At 38.2% G+C, this 21,540-nt stretch overlaps 1 protein-coding gene across 19 annotated transcripts in view; it reads right to left on the bottom strand.

Moving 5' to 3' along the window:
- Positions 1-21,540, bottom strand: part of LOC116226304 (poly(rC)-binding protein 3-like) — a 479,048-nt gene that overhangs the window by 56,659 nt on the left and 400,849 nt on the right. The gene's annotated exons all lie outside the window — the stretch shown is intronic.

Raw genomic sequence — 21,540 nt, 5'->3', positions numbered from 1 at the left:
ACATCCATTTCTCTCCCTTTCTGTCTCTGTTAAAATTCTATTTGCTCTTGCAGGAGAGAGATTTTTATTTTCTCTCCAGCTAGAAATTAATTCTGATCCTAAACACTGATCCCTACCAGCAACAGCAGATGACACGTTATCAAAGACATCTGAGTAACTAAGAGCCACTTGCTGCTGTAAATCTGGGCACTGTCTCACTTTGTTTTTGTCTGCCAGACCCAGGGGTGGCTCAGTGCCTCCTCAGCCACAGTTCAAGTTTCAGCTCTACGTAGAAGGAAGATGTTTCTTAATTCCTAATGACAAATTGCAGATTTTCAGTCATTTACAAAGTAATAAATATCCTAAAATACTAATGAAAGCTGTAAGGGTTGGCCTTGGAGAGATAAACAAGATGCATTACAAGTTTATTCGTGCAAGGACATTTATGAGTACAAACAACAAGGGCAGGAAGCAACATTACCAAGGGCAGACAAATTCCACAGTAAAAGAGGTTTAGAGGTTCTCCATTTAATTCTGTCCTTTTCAGGCCTGTATTACAGAGCATACAATTCATACACAGGCCACTCATTTCACTAACTGTTTCTTATTAACAGCAATCCTGTCTATTAGCTTTGGATTTGAGAAATCCGAGAAAGTTTGGCTAGTCTGGGAATTCCCTTGAAAATGTTGGGGAAAGTCTCACAGTTTCATCAAGTAATTAAGCTACATCTTTACAGCCACTAAGCACTGACAAAAGCAAAGTCTGTCTAGCTGAGCATGTTAACTCAGAACTGAGAAGTGAATAGCAGATGTGTGAAGAAACAGCATAAGAAACATGTGTTCTTATGGCCTCAAGTTATGCCAGGAGAGGTTCAGGTTGAATATTAGAAAAAAAATAATTCCTCAAGAAAAGTGGAGAGGCAGTGGCACAGGTTGCCCAGGGAGGTGCTGGAGTCACCATCCCTGGAGATGTTCAAGAAACATGTGAATGTGTCACTGAGGGATGTAGTTAGAGGGATGTAATTAGTGGGCACAATGGGGATGGGTTGGCAATTGGAATAGATATTTTAGTGATCGTCTCCAACCTTATCGATTCTTTGACTCTATGTATGGAGTCACCATGATAGACTTGAGACATCAGTAGGTCTTCCTGAGTACAGGTATAATGAATAGCCACTTCTGGACCAATTCTTAAGGAGTTGGTCTGAATCCATACTCATTCCTAAAAAGTTCTGTTCTCATAGATTAATTTTATCTGATTTTCCTTAACTCAGCATGGAATCACTGCATTTCTTATTGTTCACTCTCCAAACTGGACCAAAGCCACTGAAATAAATCTCACTTATTCCATAATTTTATACCTACCACTTACATTATACATTATCTATCTGCACAGAGAAAAGTGGAAGAGAAGCAAAATGCCTGGGTGGAAGTACAGCCTGACTGTACTTCTCATGCACCATGTCCAAACACTTTCTGCTTCTGCCCATGCAAAACACAGGAGCATTTCTGCATTTCTACAGTAGCATACATTTTGGAATTTACCCTGGACTGTACTGAAGCAAAATTGACCATCTGAGATCTCTGGAAACCTGAGGTACCCCAGGGCATGCCAGGAATGTTTCACTTGGTGGACATTCTTCAAGTAGAAGTATACCACTGAAGTTCTGCCAACCAAAATTTTGTGATGAATGGATGGTTGTGTCTCTAATGGTGTGTCTCTATGGTTGTGTCTAAGTGTATTCCCATGTGGGAAAATAATACTAGATTAGATACAAGTTTACAATTGGAATGACCTTTTGCTATGTTCTGTGATGCTACATTAGTATGATCACAGTGGGATTTTTTTTTCCAGAAAATACTTTTCCCAGAAAGTAACATTCCCTCCCCAGTCCTGACCTTTTTATTGAATCATAGAATGTCTTGGGTTGGAAGGGACCTCAAGGATCATCAAGCTCCAAACCCCCTGCCACATGCAGGGCCACCAACCTCCACATCTAATACTAGATTTTCCAGATTAAGTAATACTACTTTTCCAGATTAGAACTATAAAACTTGCATTTTTAGCTAACAACTTTTGGGTTCCTTTTAAAAAAAGAAGTAAAAAAAAAAAATATTATTACAAATATTGTCAAAAATATCATTGCCATTTCACTTTTTTTTTTTTTTTTTTGGTAGAATTTTGCCTTTGCCCCTCCTCCCAACTCATTCAGACTCTGGCACCTGGTGCTGAGAAGCAGAACAGATGTCTGGGGGAGGGCTGGGAGTGCATGTGCATGCAAGGAGTCACGCAGCTGTGTGAGATACAAAGGGAATGAATTCAAGAGGGCAATCTCAGGGAACAAGGAAGAAATACATAGTATCCGTACATACATCATGAAGAGAGAAGGGTGCTTCCTTTGTCAGGTCATTTACAGCTGCCCTAGACATCCCCAGATTGAAATAAAATGCATTATTATTTGTCTAACTAGTTAAAGCACTTCTTTTCTGCAGGCATCATCACAGACATGTACCAGTCCAGATCTCTGGGTGCAGGGAGGTGACCAACCACATCACAAGGAAGAGAGTGGTTCCCTTTACAAAGCCTAGCAATACATCCAAACCTACTGCTGACGTATGTAAGCACATGATGAATATCATGTGATGATGATAACATGATGATTACATGATGAAAATCAGTAAAATCATTTCTCTTTCCTTTGCAAGATCAGCATTTTGAACAATTTACTATGTTTCTGGTTTATGTGTGCCTCTGTGTGTGAGCTTTCCTTTCTGAAGCTCTGAGTGACAAGGTTCCATGGCTACTCCTGGATCTTGAGAATGTCAAAGTGTTACAATTTTTCTGACTCCAGAGGAAAGACAGAGAGACTCCACAGGTAATCAGAGAATATTGCACAGGCTGTTGCGGTCAATTGCACGGCTAAATGTTAAGAGTAAGGTTATAGCACTTTACCCAGCCTCCAACAGACAGACAGCAGTGACAGAAAAAGCAGACAATGTGGTCCCTCTGATCTCAGTATGCAGGACCAGGATTCATAAAATCCAAAATCCAGTGCTTTGCATCACCAGATAACAAGTAATAACAGTCCAGAAACTGAAGGAAAGTAAATTGCACTGCATGGGTCCTAGCAAACAGCAGATCTTTGCATCCTACAAGGCTAACCATGAACATCTGAAGACATTTCTGCTGTGGTTTATTACGTAAAAAGTGAAAAATTCTCTGTAGGTAGAGAAATGCATTCAAATACTTTTTAAAGATTCCGATAAAACAAACACTTGTTTAATGCAAATGTCTTTAATCTGTGTGTGTTTCTATACATTTTCAACATCTGTTATCCCAAACTGGCATGTATGCTCATAGTTCACTACATAAGAGCCATTAATTTTCTCACATGGCTTTTCAAGAATTTTTGGTAGATTACAAGATTAAAAAAGCAAGCAGTTAAGCCATGTTTTCCTCCAAAGACTACTCCAAAGACTAGCGTAGTTTCTCAGTGACCTCACTGAATTAATATAAGCTCCAAGATGACCTCTAGGGCAAAAGGGCAGTGACAGCACACACACACAGGTTATGAGTCCATGCAGCAGAGGAAGAAGTGTGAGATGTCTGTCACAGGCCTAAGACATAAAAAGTGAATGGAAAAGTCAATGTCATGATCCGCTTTCCTCCTAACACTAAAACAAGCTAATCCCCGTCCAAGAAAATAAACAGATGACTGTAGTGACAATGGCTGCACAGTGCTGAAAAATACTTCCTTTAAAACTCCCAGGTGGGCACTTAAGGTGTGCAGGATAGGAGGGTCTTTGACCCCAGCACGTCAAAGATGCCAGAGATGAAGAAAATCAACATGGTACACCAAGGCAGATGTCAGGTAATGGATCTCTGAGTTTAAAGCTAAAATAAATCGGCATTCGTGAATCTGCCAAGCAAAAAAACTCATCTGAAAGATCCAGAAAAACAAAGCAGTGCATGGAGTGAATTGGGACAGTCAAAGAAACACAGGAGGAGGCACAGAGAGGAAAGAAGGAGAAAGTCCAGGAGAAAGAGATGAAGCTTCAGTTGGCTGATGCAGATAACACTGTAAGAGGAATCAATGTGAAAGTATCACCTGAAAGCATCCAAGGAGGATTCATTTACCTGCTTTGGTAAATGAAATGTGGATCATGTAGTTGTTAAGCTGATCTTGTCAAAAGACAAAACTGGTAAAAGCATCCACCACAGCATTCACTGTGTTTGAGCCTTAGAAGGGATTCTTGAACTTAATTGTAGTGTTTCATAATCATCAGTAGAAAGATGTAAATGTGAAGAAAGCATGAAGGAATCTAAGGATATAATTCAAAAGTACCAATTCCAGTTGTTTCACTGGAAGATATTTAAACAGAGAATAGAATGGGGGAAATTACAGTGACATTCTGCAGAAACTATATCTATTTTAAATGAGGAAACTTAAATTTTTTTCATCTAGTTCCCATGCTTCAACTGATTCAGAAGAAGAAAACCTAAATAAAGGAAATCATAAGAACATCCCCTCACTCACAGCACATCTGTCACTTCAGCAATATATGGAACCATCCCAAAGGAGGGGTAGCTAATCAGACGACCAAGCCTTAGGGATGGGAAGCAGGAACAGGCAGCAGCTGAACAAGAAGACTAAATAATCTGAAGACGAACAAAAAGAATTATCATGAGCAAGTAATACACTGATGCTATGAAGACAATAGTTAAAAGTTTGGTTCATTTAGCAAGAACTCTTTTTTTTAAAAAAGAGGAAAAATAAAGTGTCATTATCAAGAAAATATAGTAAGAGTGAATAAAGACGAGCAGAGAAAATCAAACCATGTGAAGCCATGAAAGGCTGTACCTAAGTTTTCTTGATCAGAAGCCTCCCTTGTGGAGGGAAACCTCTCAGGAATTGAAAGAACCACTGTCAGGGAGTATGATGAGAAGCATGGACCTGCACTTTCAGCAGTGCTCTTTGGGGACACTTTTTATGCTACTTACATGATTTTATCTTTTCATTTAATCTGAAGGGAATATAGGAAAGGAGAAGGTGACTGAAGGAAATGGAAGAAAATTAATATAAGGCAAGAACTGATGGCGTGATCAATAAAAATTTACTCATTCACCCATATATTTAAGGTTTTAACCTAAAAATAAGCTGACTTTTTAAAATAAGCTAAGCAGTTACTATCTCTGGCTAGTCACTTGGAAGTAACATCTCTGGATGCTGAAGGACTAAACAGTATAATTAGACCAAAAATCATTGGCAGAACTTTAAACAACATCAACACAAAAACCAAACCCAAAGCAAAATCAGAAGCAAAGCCAACTCCAATCATACTGTTTTATTTTGAGGATATTCTTTTCAGAAATGTTGATAAGTAGTAATTATCACCTCTGTTTATGGCCTCAATTAAAGTAAAAAAAGGAAGACTGGATGTTTGCTAAGTGTACACTTTTTCAGTTTATATGTCAGTCGAAGAATAAAGACATCTGGTGTTACTAAACCATACTGCTATGAGGTTACTAAGAACAAAAAGCTCACAGGATGCCTACAATAACGTAACAGTCATAACAACAACTCTTCAAATGATTTCTCAATAGCAACTTGTAAAAGGAGAAAATATGCCTTAAAGCACTTCAGCTTTATACAGAAACCTTTCTAGAGAATCTGATTAAGAAACAATAACTAAGGAAGCAGGTGCAGCATCAACCTTTCTACCTTGCCAGTTCCATCTCCCAAATTACTGAATAGGATTGTATGCAAAGGAATGAGATTGTATATTTTATTCACTTCCTTATCATTTATATCCCCAAATAGATTTAATATTAATCTCTAACTCTTTAATGAGGTGAACAAGATCTACAGAACTTGGCTCCATTAAATCATCATATCATGGCCCAATTAAGTAAGTTGATATTGTTGATTATTGTAAAAATCTTTGTACTTCTGATCTGTTAAGCTCTGTAGTTATTACAGATATCTGGAAGTAGTCGGGTCACCAAAGATATGTGAAATTTATAAGGAAATAATAGATTGAGAAAAATAGCATAAGAACTTTTATACATCAAATATAAAAACTGACAAAACACCAGAGTTGTTGCCTTTCCAGTGTAATTTTATGAGGTATTTAAAGAGGTACCCTTTTTATTTTTCTTGAAGAATATGGTTAACACATTTAGTCAGAGGAATAAATTATACTACCTATATAAGACACTGTCTTTGTGTTCTCCCTGCTCTTACCCTGTAGGACTAATACATTGCTCATTTTCTGAAGATCATCACCAGATATCAAATAATCTCTGAAGAAAACAGTAAAAGATTAGAGACAGATAGATTTCTATTCTCAACTGATGTATGCTCAGTTGCTGAACTTGACATATAAGAGCCCCCTTCTTTAAATTGACTACTTTTGCTCATGCTGGTCAAAAAGCATATACTTCAGCCAATGACTCTGCATGTTTGCTTATTGACTTTTTTAAAAGAAATGAACAGCAATATGTTTATTTACTCTTTCATTTATAAGATTTTCTGTAAAGCCTTTCAAGTAAATAGAGAGCATAAAGAATTTATTATTGGAAGAAAGCTCACAGAAACACCATGTAGACTATTGTATCATAATGAATTATTAGATTATTATGATTCAATTATGATGAAATATCTAGATTAAGTCAACTAATACCAAGCTATGATGCTGTATCAGAATAGACAGCTACATACTGCCAAAATATAGAAAATTATCCCTTCAGAAAACATCATATGTCCATCAGGCAATAAATGCTACCAAGTGCATGGAAATTAAAGTATCAGAAAATCCAGAGACACTGCACAATGACCTTTGGCAAACAAAACAGATCTGGGATCCCAAGGGAAACTTCCTGAGTGATTTCCAAGTTATGGAAAACACTGTGGTTCTTTTCCCATTGATATCTTCCATTCTTTCTAACTCTTTTTTTCTCCCCCTGTAATTATTCCAGAAAGAATTACCTTGACAAGAATACAGAGTATCTTTACAGTTGGCTGTGAAATAACAAAAAAAAAAAAAAAAAAAAACAACCAGCAACACAACAATGCGCATGGCAATACTTGGTACAGATCCTTTTGGCAACTAACTCTTCTGTATATATGAAGAGGTCATCCGGCTAACAGCTCTCATAGATGGAAGCTGTCACCTTAGCCTAATGAAACATAAACTCCTCCACAAATAGGAAGGTTGTAGCCATGTTAATACCAGCAGCCCCCCATAAATTATTCTGTACAAATATTCTCTAGGAGGATTCATATGTGAGTTCAGGACTGACCAGAAAGTGCTTTTTTATCTTTCCTAATGGTGCTGAATGCAATTAACTGTGAGCTTTATCATGGACTTGGCAGTTTGCAAGATCAGGGAAGACAATATACACATATGGTGGACCAGCTATCCGCTAGAGATTATTTTCTAATCATAGCTTTGAGAACAAAATCAGCTTTACGTGCCACTTTATCCTCTGGCTCCAAAATCCTCAAGTTCAGCACTGGTTTTGTTTTTTTTTCTCTTTCTTATGTTGTTTTTTTTTTTTTTCACGTTTTAAATAGAAATTTTGCTTTACTTGCTTATATGTAAATACTCCAACTTAGTTGCATAAATCTTTTTATGTAGCCTGAGATAATAAAACCAATAAAGAAATATGTCTGTCACAGTGAAGCTAAGGAAAACAGCCCAGGAAATAATGCTTACATCCCATCATATAAAAAAAGATTTTCAGTCCACATTATTCTTGAAAAAAAATAAAAAAACCAAACCATCACCATGTTGGATGATCAAAACATTGTGAATGTATGTTACATTTGCTAAATTATCTCTGTTCCCTAAAGTCAAATACACAACTTTGACATATTATAGACGCAATCTTTAGCTTTCTGAAATAACATTTCAGTTGTAAATTTACCTCAATTTAATTCAGAGCAAATAAGACAACTCATAATGTTTTGGAGCAAACGCTTTCTGTTTGTGGATTTAAAAATAACTGTATTCATTCTCATAGAATAGAGAAATTGTTCACGTGCTCTATTTCCAAGATACTTTGAGCGAGTAAGGTTTATAAATACACATATAAAAAGATGATATGATCCTATTCTATTTTATACTTTTATATTGTGTGTGTATATATATACAGCATACGGTTACATGCTGGAAACTCATTTGGGTACCTTTTATATAATAGATGTGGACATTCATTAAGGATTGATGGGCCATGATCTAATAAGCACGTATTAAGAAAAGCATGATTTTTTAAAAGACAGCTTTACCTTTAGCAAAAATAATGAAGAATTATAACTTTCTTTGAAAGAAGAATTCTGATAAGTCCTCATTGATCAAGAGAAAAGAAAAGTCTCTAACCAGTAAAACATTTCAAGAAATATGGGAGCTTCTTTAATGGGAAACACTGACCCATTAGGTATGTTTCTACTATGCACGGAATAAACAGATATTTAAATTTATTTGTATTCCTATAATTGTGTCAATGTTCAAATGATATCTGCCTTAGAAGTATGTATTTGTCAAACCTATTTGTAAATTAAAAGTTTTGTAGACTTTTCTAGCTTGATGAATGAGTCAGTTGTTTCACTCAATCAAATACAAAACATGTTTGTTGGCTAGGGAAAATAAGCTAATAGTAATAATGCATTTCACCTTGTTAAATAGAAAAATGTTATATATTGATATAATTGAATCTCTAACACAAACAAACAAAAAGTCACTTCTGTAATCACCTTAATTATGTTATTTACAAGGTTGTGATTTGAAAATCCATTCAAGCTCTCTGGATGAATAAATAAATACTCGTTAACAGGAAAAAAAAAAAAAGCATCTTAAGGAGGGAAGAAGATGAGCTCCCATTGCTCAGTCACAAGGGAATTGGTATCACTTTCTGCAGTGTGGGAATTCTTGAAAAGAGAAATTGGTCCAACAGGAACACAATCCTAACAGATGCAAATAATGGCTGAGTGCTGTTGAAGACTTTGTCATTCACAGGGATAAAAAGAAAAATGAAAACCAAGGTTGCAATGCCCTGTCAGTTTGTTGGGATTGTTGTCATCAGAAGTCATGCTCACAAAATGAATATTTTGGTTGCCTATCACAGATGATTAGTCAAAAACTATATCATGACAAGAATTACACTGCGAAGCCCAAGACTGTGCAGTGGGAACGAAAATCAGGAAATTCCCAGTGTGTTAATTGAAAATATGTTTAAGAAGAGTGAAAAAAAAAAAAAAAAGATAAAAAACAATCAGCCCACAATAAATGGCTTCTTCATGGACAGTCAATACTCAGAGTAAAGAGCCAAGCACATGTCAAGATTTCAGCAACCCAAATCAATATGTTTGTCACTGATATAAACAAGGAGAATCTTGAAAACTCAAAAAGCAAATCTAATTGATGAAGTATTCAAAAACCAAGAAAAATCAAATAGTTTATTTATTAATGACTTAAAAGTGACAGCTGTAAAATGAATCACTTTGTCTTGTTTTAGCACTGGCAGGAATCAGTGCTATGGCTATCCATTTGCTACTGCCGTGCAACCACTGAAAAGAAAGTATTTTTGCATAAAGTGCTAGTTTGCTTCACAATGCCACTGAACTGAAACACTTCATAAAGCATCTGTCCTTTTATTTATTCTTCAATCTCCTTTCTCACAGATACATTCAGATATATTTATATACATGTAGATACAAACTCCCTGACTGGTCTAAAAAACATTTTGAAGAGATACAGTGATGTCCTATCTTTTAAATTCACACAAATTTCATGGAGCCACAGTAAAACTAGAGGAGAGAGGTCATGTTTCCAGCAAGGGAAAATCCATGGTACAGACCTAGCAGTGAACTTCCAGCAGAGCTTCCAGCAGGTGCGTCAGCAGATGTACACTGGTTGCTCAGCAACTCAAAGCCAGCCACACAAAATTACAGAAAGGTTTGGGTTAGAAAGGACCTTAAAGATTATCTACTTCCAACCTCCCCACCACAGGCAGGGACATCCTTCAGGAGTTAAGTCACCACCATAAATCGTGAAAAACTTCCTCCTTATATTCAGTATAAATCTACCCTCTTTCAGTTTAAAATGGTTACCCCTTGTCCTGGTAGAAAGTATTGCATCATCTTTCCTGTAAGCCTACTTTTTTATATTGAAAGGCTGCAGTAAGGTCTCCCCAGAGCCTTCTCCAGTCTGAACAACTCCAACCAATCATGAGAGAAAAGTGAGAGGAACAGACTGTGGAAATGAAATAATATAATTGTTAAAAAAGCTCTCATGTTCCTGAGAACTCCCTACAAAAGTGGTTTGAACAGACACAGGGTACACATTTGATATTTTTTACATCCACTTTACTAGTTTTGTTGCATCTGTTTAACAGAGTTTACTGCATATAAGTGAATGCAAAATTTGGTCCTATATTCCTTATAAAAAGAAGACAGGATCCATGTTTATGTGAAGGGTTTGGTGCTGCCTTTCCTACCTTTGAGACCATGGAGTGGTTCATTTGCTCATTTGAAGGAAAAAAGTAAAGATCAAGAGAAAGTAATTGGTGACTAACTGCAGTGACGGACGGACGGACGGACGGAAGGAAGGAAGGAAGGAAGGAAAGAAAAAAACCCAAGCAAAAAACATTGCTGAAGTCTGGGTAATACCTACATCAGTATTCCAGAAAGGCTAGTGACATTTAGGGGAACTGAAGATAAGAAGAGAAGCTAGTATGCTGCAAGTGTGGTTGGCTGATGTAAGGATGACATAACTATCAGAAAGGAAGTAATTAAAGCTAAATTTCTGCCTTCAAAACCTCTTAGGGATATCTCTCAAGCTGAATAATATTCTCCAGAAGCGGCACTGCATCTGGCATTTCCATTAAGAATGGGTACAGAAAGCTTCCTTGAAGCTTTAGAAGAGATACACTGAAGTCAGCCAAGACACTTAATGTTGGGAATGCTGGATCAAGTCTTAAGAAGAATTTAGACATATAGCATATATTTTACAGGAAGTTCTAGCTTGCAAAATTCACTTTCAATTCAAAATGAACCAATATGTCAAATTTTGAAGCTATTAGTGTGCAAGTGTCTGTGTGGCGTAATATGTTTTTTCAATCCAAAGAAGTTATTTTTCTGATTTTTAGTAAAGACTTAATTTGATGGTTTTGTATTCCATTATCTACATTTTGAAATACAAAACATCTATTTGAAATTGAAAATCAAAATAGTACAATTTTACAATGTTGCAAAGGCAGTATGGACAGACCTCATGAAACTCTTTCATTCAATTTTTTAATATGGAAGTCAACACATTCACAAGGAATGTTTAGATACCGGCTATTGAAAAAAATCATTAGAAAAAATTATATCAGCTGTTCTACTGATTATAATGGAAAGGGAACTGAGTTGAAAGAGCTAATGAGGTCTTTTAAATCTCTAATTTCTAGAACTTTGTACATTTCATGTCTCTTCCATTTTCACAGGAATCTTGACATTATCTAAGTTAGGGAGAAGAGCGGTGTTTTACAGACTTTTTTAAACATTATTTAGATAATGAGTAAGTTAAGTTGGTAATAAAAAAAAGGATGTCATCTAGTATTCACTAAGATACAATGCTTATTTTTTTTTTCCCTCCAGTACTCTGTATTGAAATTTGAAAAGCACTTTCTCAGATTCTGCACCATGCTATTGCACATGTAATAATAGGACACTCTGGCCCTTTGATACAATTCTCTTCAGGGAACAAAAGCTTCCTTTGGCACAACTACAGCCAAAGCTTGTTGTAGGTTACACATGTCTTTCCAGTCAAGCATGATTAATAACTGTTAAAAAAAATGCTCATGACCCATGGCAAGTATTCTTTCAACTATAATACTAGCATTATGGGCTCTGAATCTCAGTAATTTTAAAATGTGCTTCTACAATGGAACTATAATTTAATTACTTTTTCTGCAGCCTGTTCCATTTTGTTTCATCACTTTGATTGCACCATGAGCTTGGCAGCTTATGGAAGACTGCATCTGCCTCCAGGATTATTTCACTGGGCTCTTTCGACATCTGTTTCTGAAAATGACTTTATTTGCAGTGGCATAAAGAATAATCAGAGACTTGTTTAATCCAGATAAATTGGAAAAGAGAGAGACGCAGTCAGTCGGAGGGAGGGAAGAGACAGGGGAAAAAAAAAGAAAGCAAATTTATGCTGCATGCTGCAGAAGACATCAAAATAATCCTAGTTGTTCCCATACTTCTGAAAGCGCTGTCATCTAATGGATTATGATACATGAAAAGATGAGTCACTACGTCAGTTCTTTCTTATGTTCAGATGGAATTCATAGATGTAATACATAAAGACTTTCCAGCTAAAGCTTCTCTTTGTGCTCAATCAGTTTAATGTAATTTTCATGAACTACGTTTGCTCATTCTCTGAGACTGTAACGCAGTCTGAAATGATCTGTAGCAGTTGACAAAAGTGCCTACACTAAACGAGCTAAAGCCAGGCTCCAGCGTGACCTGACATCCTTCCAAACACGGCTGCAGTGGACACCTGTTGCAGAGTGACACAGCACGGGCTGCTGAGCACACAGCTTAGCAGTGACTGTGATGGATAACATCCACATACCAGCAGACGTGAACTGGGTCACCTGCATTTCAGAAGAGCAAGTGCAAGGCATCTATAATAGGCCTGAGTTTGTATCAGCTTGTATTCAATACAGTGGAAATCACTATTGGCAACTGCAGTTTATTTTTGTGATATAGGTGGGTTTCCTAAGGTTTCTGGAAAACCATGTCAAGCATTTAAAGAAGTACTCTCTAACAGACCACAAGTATTGGCCAGGTTTTGTTTTGTTCTTTAGTATTTTTACCTTTTGCTAAGGTAACATAACGTAGTCAAGAAGCATACACTGCCTAAATAAGGATGTGCTGTGGGAACACACCCCAATAGGAGAAGAGGAACTACTGAACAAGCCATAGAACCTGGCTTTAAGGACCAAGGTCATTTACATTCATAGTGCTAGGGTTGGCTGTCCATTAAGATAACACGCTCAGTTTTCAAAGCTTAAAATCCTGCCTGTCTTATTTCTCCTTTCCTTCTGGGGTTTTCCTTCTGTGTTACTTGCTGGTCTACTGCTGTAGTGAGCATGCCAGAAACAGCCACACCAAACAGATTATCCAATCAGTTTGGACACATGTATTTTGGCAGGAATCACTTTTAGGGCAATCCTAAAGCAGGCCATTCAGTTCTTCCAGTAATAAAAAAAAAAAATCCTTGTCCTTGGAAGTAGTCAGTATTATGCAAATACACAATAGCTGGGTCTAAAAAACTTAGTAATAGTCTGATTTCCTTAATTATGTAGCCTTAATGTCACAATTGCCACAGAAAAAGGAAAGCCCAAATATTCTGTCCACTATGCTGCTGTCCCTGTGGGAAGGCCACAGAAAGGAAAAACAAAAAATTCCTTCACTTGTGTATTTCACTGCTCAGCTTTCCTTAACAGAATACTGCAGGTGAACCAAGGATCTTGAGAAGCTCAAAGCTTCTATACTCATCTACTTATACAAGAGCAAAACTCCTCTGGCAACCTGCATGTCTAGCAGCTTGGCAACCTTGAGAGACTGTGTTTGGGAGCCTGGTTGTTTCTTCATGAAAGATGCAATCCCAAATGCAAACCCCTAATACTTTTGGAAAGTGACCACATACTTTGTTCAAAAAGCACAGCAAAACAAAAATATACAGATCATGAAAAGAGTCCTCAAGGCTGAGGAGCACAAGATTGTTTTGCTGAGGAGCTATCTGAACACCAGGAGAACAAAATCCTTGCTCCTTCCTTCACAATGAACCTCCCAAACAGAAATTGTCTGAGAAAGAGGTGAAGATCTGACAGAAGACATCATCTATTCACAGAAGATTGCTATTTGGGAAGCTCCCAGAAAGAGAGATATATTCCAATATAAGTGAGTGAATGTGAAAATTTCATTAACAGAAGTTATTAACAATTATTATTATTAGTTTAGGACAAAACTTGGGCTGTAACACAGTAGTTACATTGGGCTAATGATGTGTAAATATGCTACTCATTGCTTTTCTAGAGCTTCAAAGTAAACTATATCTATCTTAAGACACGCAGACGGTTATTATAATTTGATAAGGCTTTTTTGTCATCTTGCCAATATTACCTAGGAGCAAGAAGCAGTCATACTTAATTGGAAATTCTCCCCAAAGAACTCATAAGAATATAGTATTTTACAGGCAAGGTAAAAATAGGTTTGCCTCTGAAGTACCAGTTGGTGGCCACCCCTGCATAATGCCTACCCCTGCTGCTCTGCCTATCAGAAGTGGTGCCAGCAGATATTTTTATAAGAAGTATCCTTAAAGACACTCAGGATAAGTGTTAAAACATATGGATGTTTACCTCAGCATAGTCACATGACCTAGGGATGAAGCTCTCAGACTGTTTGTAGCGCTGAAGACAATGTAAGCCTTTAAGCACTTGTAATAAAGCAAAGTCTGGGTCAAGCCAGGCCAAGGCTGCTCTTCACTCAAATCACTTAAGAGAACAACATGGTTGTAAGTTCTATACTGCTTGTAAGCCAGTCTGGAAGTTGGGTATACGCTCTGGTCAAATGAGAAACCAGAGTAGCAAGGGCAAAACTGTGGCACTGAATCAGAGAAGGGCATTCTTTCAATACTTGAAGGGAGCGTATAAACAGGAGTGGAAACAACCATTCACGTGGGCTGATAGTGATAGGACAAGGGGGAATGGTTTTAAATTAAGACAGGAGAGGTTTAGGTTAGATATTAGGAGGAAGTTTTTCACTCAGAGGGTGGCAACACACTAGAACAGGTTGCCCAAGGAGGTTGTGGATGCCCCATCCCTGGAGGCATTCAAGGCCAGGCTGGATGTGGCTCTGGGCAGCCTGGTCTGGTGGTTGGCGACCCTGCACATAGCAGGGGGGTTGAAACTAGATGATCACTGTGGTCCTTTTCAACTCAGGCCTTTCTATGATTCTATGATTCTTCCATCATCTGAGGAGAGAAAGAAAATGCTGCAAGTAGCAGAGGAGAAAGCAGCAAGCTAACAAACTGTCACAATGCTATTTTTTTTTTTCCCAACAGGATGATGAAGTTGTAACAGAGTAAGACAGGGAAGAGTTACTGGCAACTGAATCACTGACAGGAGGCAACAGATGAACAAATCGGGTACTAATTGGGGATTGCAGCAACTACAATCAATATTAACAACAAAGTAGATGGAAAAACTGAAAAAAAATATAGAAATCAGAGAAAGTGTTCAGAACTTTGGGGAAATACTGTAGGTACAGTCATGCTTGATCCACCAAATCTCAAGAGAAGGTGCCTCTGTCCTCTTAAAAGCAATTGTTTTCAGACATAAAACCTGTGCTTTGGGTAAATTCAAGTAACCAGCTTTGTATTTATCTATTTAAGGTTAAGAGATGGAATTCCAGCACTCATTCACAGCTGCAAAATAGGCCTCCTGCCACCACAAGCTCACTACTTTGCACAGGACTGCATTTAAAACAAAGCTCCCCCATGGTGGTAACAGAGCTATCTTGTGTATTTTCAGCTGCCTATTACAAAGGTAAATTCACTTTTATGACTTCAGTTGTATGAAAATGGTATTAACTGTTTTTCTGAGCTCTTGGTAAATTAAGCTGCTCCACAGAAAATCTTTCCAGCAGAATTACTGGACTGTGTTTATCGAAGTGTTAAAAAGAGTGTTTGCATCTCAATTTTTTGCCTCCATTCAAGAAAAGCCAACAATGCAGTGCAAGAAGAGGTACCAACTCTAGCTGTACCACCTCCAGTTTGGACTTTCCTCCAAAAGCAGCCAAAAACTTCCTCCCTCCCCAGCAAGGGTTGCTAATCATGCTAATGCCCTTCAGATGAGATCCATCTCAGGAAGTGACCTTAAGAACCATTTGTATCTGCCTGAGACAGTTCCACTGAACTCCAGCAGGAAGAGAAAGGCGGGGCATCTAAAAGTGTAATGTGCTTTTTGACCACTCTTGTCTTAGGCAGAGCATAGGAACCCATCCTGAGGACACCTGAGAGGTTACACTGGCAGCAGGAACTAGCTCTTCCAAAAGCAAATTCAACGTAGAACAATAGAAATAGCAGAGATGCCTGCTAAGTGTTGAGGCAATGGCATGTCCTTTAGTATTTAAGTGCAGGTGACTATCTATATAAACTATGCAACTGGTGATTCAAGCTGCTGCATTCAAGCACATAGAAGATCCTGGAACCTGCTCAGGGTGCAGCAAAACTGCTCAACAAAACTGCTTTAGGACAGCAGGAGGATCACACTGCAGAATATTAGCTATTCCTCTTCCCTTTCTCCCCAGTACACTTCATACAAATAAACCATTTATTTTGTTGCAGCATGTAAGGTAAGTTCCTTATAAATTGCTTTCTTACTCTACGCTTCTCAACTATATACTTGATTTTCACCTATAGCTTAAATTCAAATCCTTGAATTGAAAACAAGTAAGGGCTGCTAAAATTAAAACAAACTTTGTTTGTAATGGGCAGATCTAGGTATCATCTATATCTGTTTTCCAACTCAAAAGGGGAAGCGATAACATAAAGAAAATAATCAGTGTGGGAGACTTCACTGTGCTCTGCTCAGTTACCCTCTGTTCAAGATATGGCACACACAGCAGTGGGCACCTTTGTGTCTGCACACTTACACATAAAACCTACTGCACTGGTAACAGAGTTGGTATATTTTCTGTTAACTGGAATACGGCAACAGAGCACTGCCACGAGGATCTAATCTGCATTCATTTATAAGGTAAATCAATATTTTCCCAGACTGCAATAGCTCTCAGAATGGTTAATGCTGAGTTCATGCACAGATCTTTTTTTTAAGGATCAAAACCTTCAACCGCTATCATAAAGGTGAAGCACTATCTTTGGGCAGCATCAGCAGCAGCACTCAGTTAAGCTATCTAGTGCCTTCCTGTCCTGTAGTGTAATATAAAATCAAGACCACGGAGAGATCAGCCATGTAATACACATATACACACATACATATGTTCATCCTTATGGCATGCTACATACATAAAACTGCCAGTGTTAGCCACAACACTCCCTCAAAGCTCAGAGGTAATATTCTGACCACATAAAACGCAGCAGCAACTACAGTTTTATCACATAGCCCTTTCATACACAAATGTCAGATTATGCATTGTTCTTGTTAATGCAAATACCAGTTTGGATCATTCATGGGCTACAGATGAGCCCCAGGTCACCCTGAGACCTCTATGGAGCTGTGGCATGAAATCTCAGCACTACATAGGGTGAAAAGCCTTTCCTACAGTGATTGGCAAGGATACACTGATACTGCCCTTCTGGCATGAAGCAGGTCAAAGTAAAATGCTAATCTGTATGCTTCTGACCCCTACTCTAAAGTACAAAGGAGGGCAGGACAACTTCTGTGGGTGTGTAAAATTCATAATCCAGCTCCTCAATTCTGTGAGCATAGGTTAATGGGCAGTGGAAGGCCACAGATGGGGCTCTTCTGAGAGCAAACTGAACCTTTATGGAAGGATGCCAGGCAGCTAAAAACGATGGTAAGGAAAACAGCGTATTTGCTGGCTGACTTCTACCATCCCTTTACTCGTCCTGCAGTGACCTGTTGATTGTAAAAGGCTGCTGGTGAAAGTCTGTAAGATAAGAGGGTGAAAGAGAAGGCGTTTTAGGGAAAGGATATATTAGACATGCATGGCATGTTACATATTGTACATGGCACGTTAAGCATTCCCCTCTGTTTCCCTTGACTTCCTTGTACTCTAAATAGGAAAGGTGGTGAACCAATCTCAAGGATTTCCTGTGACAGATTTGATTAATGGCAAAATGGAGGAAAAAAAATTTAGGTAGGCTGAAAATGCTGAACCTAATTTTTTTTTCCCTAAGTCAGAGAAACATAAATTCAAGTGAAGTATTAGGACCTTGGAGAAGAATTACTTGCGTAATTTGTTATTATGGCTAGCTGTATTAAAACAACAACAACAAACAAAACAATCCCTAAAACATGTCATTGCCTCCTAGAGCATATCTTTCAAACTAAAATTTCAAATGCTGTATAAAGCCTAAAGCAGCATGTTTTATGTGAGATATGTATGTGTTAATGGAGGGATATCTGCAGTGATATCCTCAGGCCTTATGCAAGCTAACAGTGTTCTCCTTCCCGGCTGCACTGCTTTCTTCCTTCTCAGCACTCTCAGCCGGTAGGGAAGGCCTCTGCCACACAATTCAAGAGACTCAAACCCAAATGTTCTGAATTTCTGCAAGCTATTTTGTTAGCAATTCATAAATGAGAAACTGAACTATAACTCCTATTTCTATTACCTAAATATTTGTCAAGCATTCTCTATTCCCAAACAGTTTTTGCTATGAAAAAAACAACAGTGGAATCCAGATCTCCAGGGAATACAGATAAATGAGATAATCACAGTCCTGAATGTTACTATACTCCAAAATGCTGCAAAAAAACTAGCAGAAACGACTGCAAAACAAGAGTTGCAGGTATGAAAGGCAAAGATGACTGAGTACTTGAGCAGCACCTCTCAGCTCATGCAAATACATAATGCAAGTCGTTCTCTTTCTGTTCCCTGAATCACTGAAGCTGATTAGAGGGACCGTAGCCTGCCTGCTTCCCCCACCCCATACACACACACACACACACACACAGTGCAGTTGCTGACATTCAAGCAGTTCTAAAAAAAGACTGATTTGCTATGAAGATTTTGAAAATACATAAGGCAAAACTCTTACCTCCTCTTCACTGATAGACTATTAACACCCAGCTTGACTTTACATACAGCCTGAGTATACCAACAGCTCTTTCAAAATAATGAGATACAGAATTACTAATTTTGCCACCAAAGTCATCCGAGTTCCTTACATGAAATGGCCATGAAATTCCTTATAGATGATACACACACACAAAAATCTATGGAGAGGAGGGTGAGATAACTCACGTATCTTATTAAAACATAGACTTATAACTTGTGTCATGTAGGTTTGGCAGAAAGTTTGTACACAGCCTATTACAAAAGACATGTTGTTGGTCTCTCCCATGAATGGCTAAGCCACTGAGGAGCTACTCGGAAAACTTTCATGAAAACAGCTTTTTCATGGAAAACTGAGTTTTTCTGCCATTGGTATTACTTCAACAAAGAGTCTTGTTTGTCACATGAAGGACACTTGATATTCCACTTTCCAACTCTAATCACAAAATAAATTTGCAGTGCATATTACAACAACAATGGCTCTTCATAAGGAGAAGACTTTGCTAACATGTATGGGTGCCACAAAGCTTCTAGAATTCACTGTCCAGCCTCTCTTCCCTTTCTCATTTTCAGATCTGACCAAGCAACTGCAGTATGAACTCTGGGAGAAAACTTTTTCCTTTCCTCACCCCATTCTCTCATGCTCTGAAGTGAACACAGCTCAACACAATCAGTGAGCTCAATTACTGAGGAGTAACTAATGTAAAAATGCTAGAAACAACAAAGGAATTGCCAAAGGATAGGCAGGAAAGCCTTATACTAACAGCACCTGTGCTGCACTAAACGGTAGAGTTACATTTATCTACAGGTTCACATGGGTGAAATTTCTTGCAAATCCCCGAGCCTGGTATTTCTTACTGGGTAGGAGATGTCAGAATACACAGCAACTTGATGCAAGCATTCAGGTGCAACTGATGGTATGTGAATCCAATCACCTATGCCCTACTCTACACTACTCCTGCAGTGGCCTCCAAGCCCTGCAGGAATTTTGATAAGCAGAGCCTCACTATTTAGACCTATGCATCCTATGAGTTCAACATCAAGGCTCACAAATTCACATCCCTGTTTTCAGGGTCAAGAATGTTGCTGCAAATTCTTCAGACATTTAAGACAATAACCTCCCACATACTACCTGTGGACTTAACTAGCTCAAAGCAAGGAGGCAAAAGCCCTTTCCGCTCTTTGCGGGTAAGTCATAAGCAACACAGCTAGGCAGAACCAAGGTAAATTGAAACAACAGCTAGCTCTACCTGTAGGCTCAACTGTGAAAGCAGTAGCCTGCACAACACGTCTTGCAGAAAGCACTAACAAGATTTTTACTACCAGTTTCTGATGACATTGGTTACCAGCGGGCAAGATGTAATTTTTCATTCCTACAGCTCTACCAGTACGGTCTTTCAAGCCAACGTGTGGTCAAAACCATATCCTTACCAGGAACAGTCCAAGCTGTAACCACACAAGAGGTGCACTGATGGTATGGTTGTGGATTTACAAAGTCATCCTGGTTTTTACATTACCTGAGCATGCACTCTTAATTTCAGTGAGACTGCTTGATTTATTAAAATTACCCAGGATTGGGCTTTACTGTAACATTACCTTGAACTCTTTAAGGCAAACAGACATTTACATCTTTAGTAAATTAGAGTTTGTACACCAAACAAATCTAATTTGGAGATTTTTGTGTCCCTTTTATTCCTGGTACACAAAAAGCTAATCCACTTATTTGGTGCACGTATCCTGCTTTAAGATGGTTTATGACTGCACACTTTTTGCAATTCATTTAAAATCTGTCATAGACATGCACTGAAAGAGATTTAAATCTGAAATCCTGCTATACTGTGGCAGCTAATTGATCATTATGAGCTCTGCACTAGTTCAACCAGTGCTTGTCAACAGTTTGATAAACACAGTGTTTTTATCCTGATGGTAAATTGTCTGTAAAGAAAATAAAGTTTTTATACATACATTTGCCATTCTCAGGTGTAGCCAGATTGATTTCTCTGGCTATAGGTTTATCCTGAACTGTTCACAGTGAATAACAAACGTAGTGGACAACGTACTGCAGTCTATATTCAAGAACAGTCAAGAGTGTAACAGACCTGGCTTCTCTCATCATAGGACATCTGGCTCAAGACCCTGGGCAGCCTGATCCAGTGGGGGACAGCCCTGCCAAAGCGAGGGGTTGGGGCTGGGTGGACTTTAAGGTCCCCTCCAGCCTAAACTATTCTGTGGTTCTGATCACATGATCACAAAATAAACACTTCTGACCTTAAAATGTGCATGAAGCTAAATTAATATTTTCATGCTCATTAAATGAAAAAAAAAAAATCAAATCAAACATTCTCTCTCTAATTTAAAACCTGTATATGACTGTAAGCCAGCTCAGCTCTAACTCTCAGCCTCCTGTTAACAGGGCAGGCAAGGCTGCATGCCTGCTGCGTGTCCTTGTTGTGAGCATACATGCCTGTACATTAACACTCTTAGCTGGCCAACAGGTGAACTGGCAGACAAAGAGGGGTGTTTTATTAGAAGATATTGAAAGTGCCTTTGATTTCATACTATATTTAGCCAGTGATAGATAATGCTCTTTCTGATCATTCTTCCTTTTCTTTGTGTCATTACAAAATTCCCAGGAAGGTGCCACGTAAAATACCACAACAACAAGACAGTAGCAGTGCACCTGCTCACGCTGCAAAAATGAAAGCAGAGCTACAGAGACATTTTATGTGATGACAAATGCAGT

Source organism: Phasianus colchicus, chromosome 3 (assembly GCF_987193195.1).
Source record: "Phasianus colchicus chromosome 3, bPhaCol1.hap1.1, whole genome shotgun sequence".
Taxonomy (NCBI): domain Eukaryota; kingdom Metazoa; phylum Chordata; class Aves; order Galliformes; family Phasianidae; genus Phasianus; species Phasianus colchicus.
The sequence above is the reverse complement of the archived record's forward strand: the minus strand, read 5'-3'. Positions and strand labels throughout refer to the sequence as shown.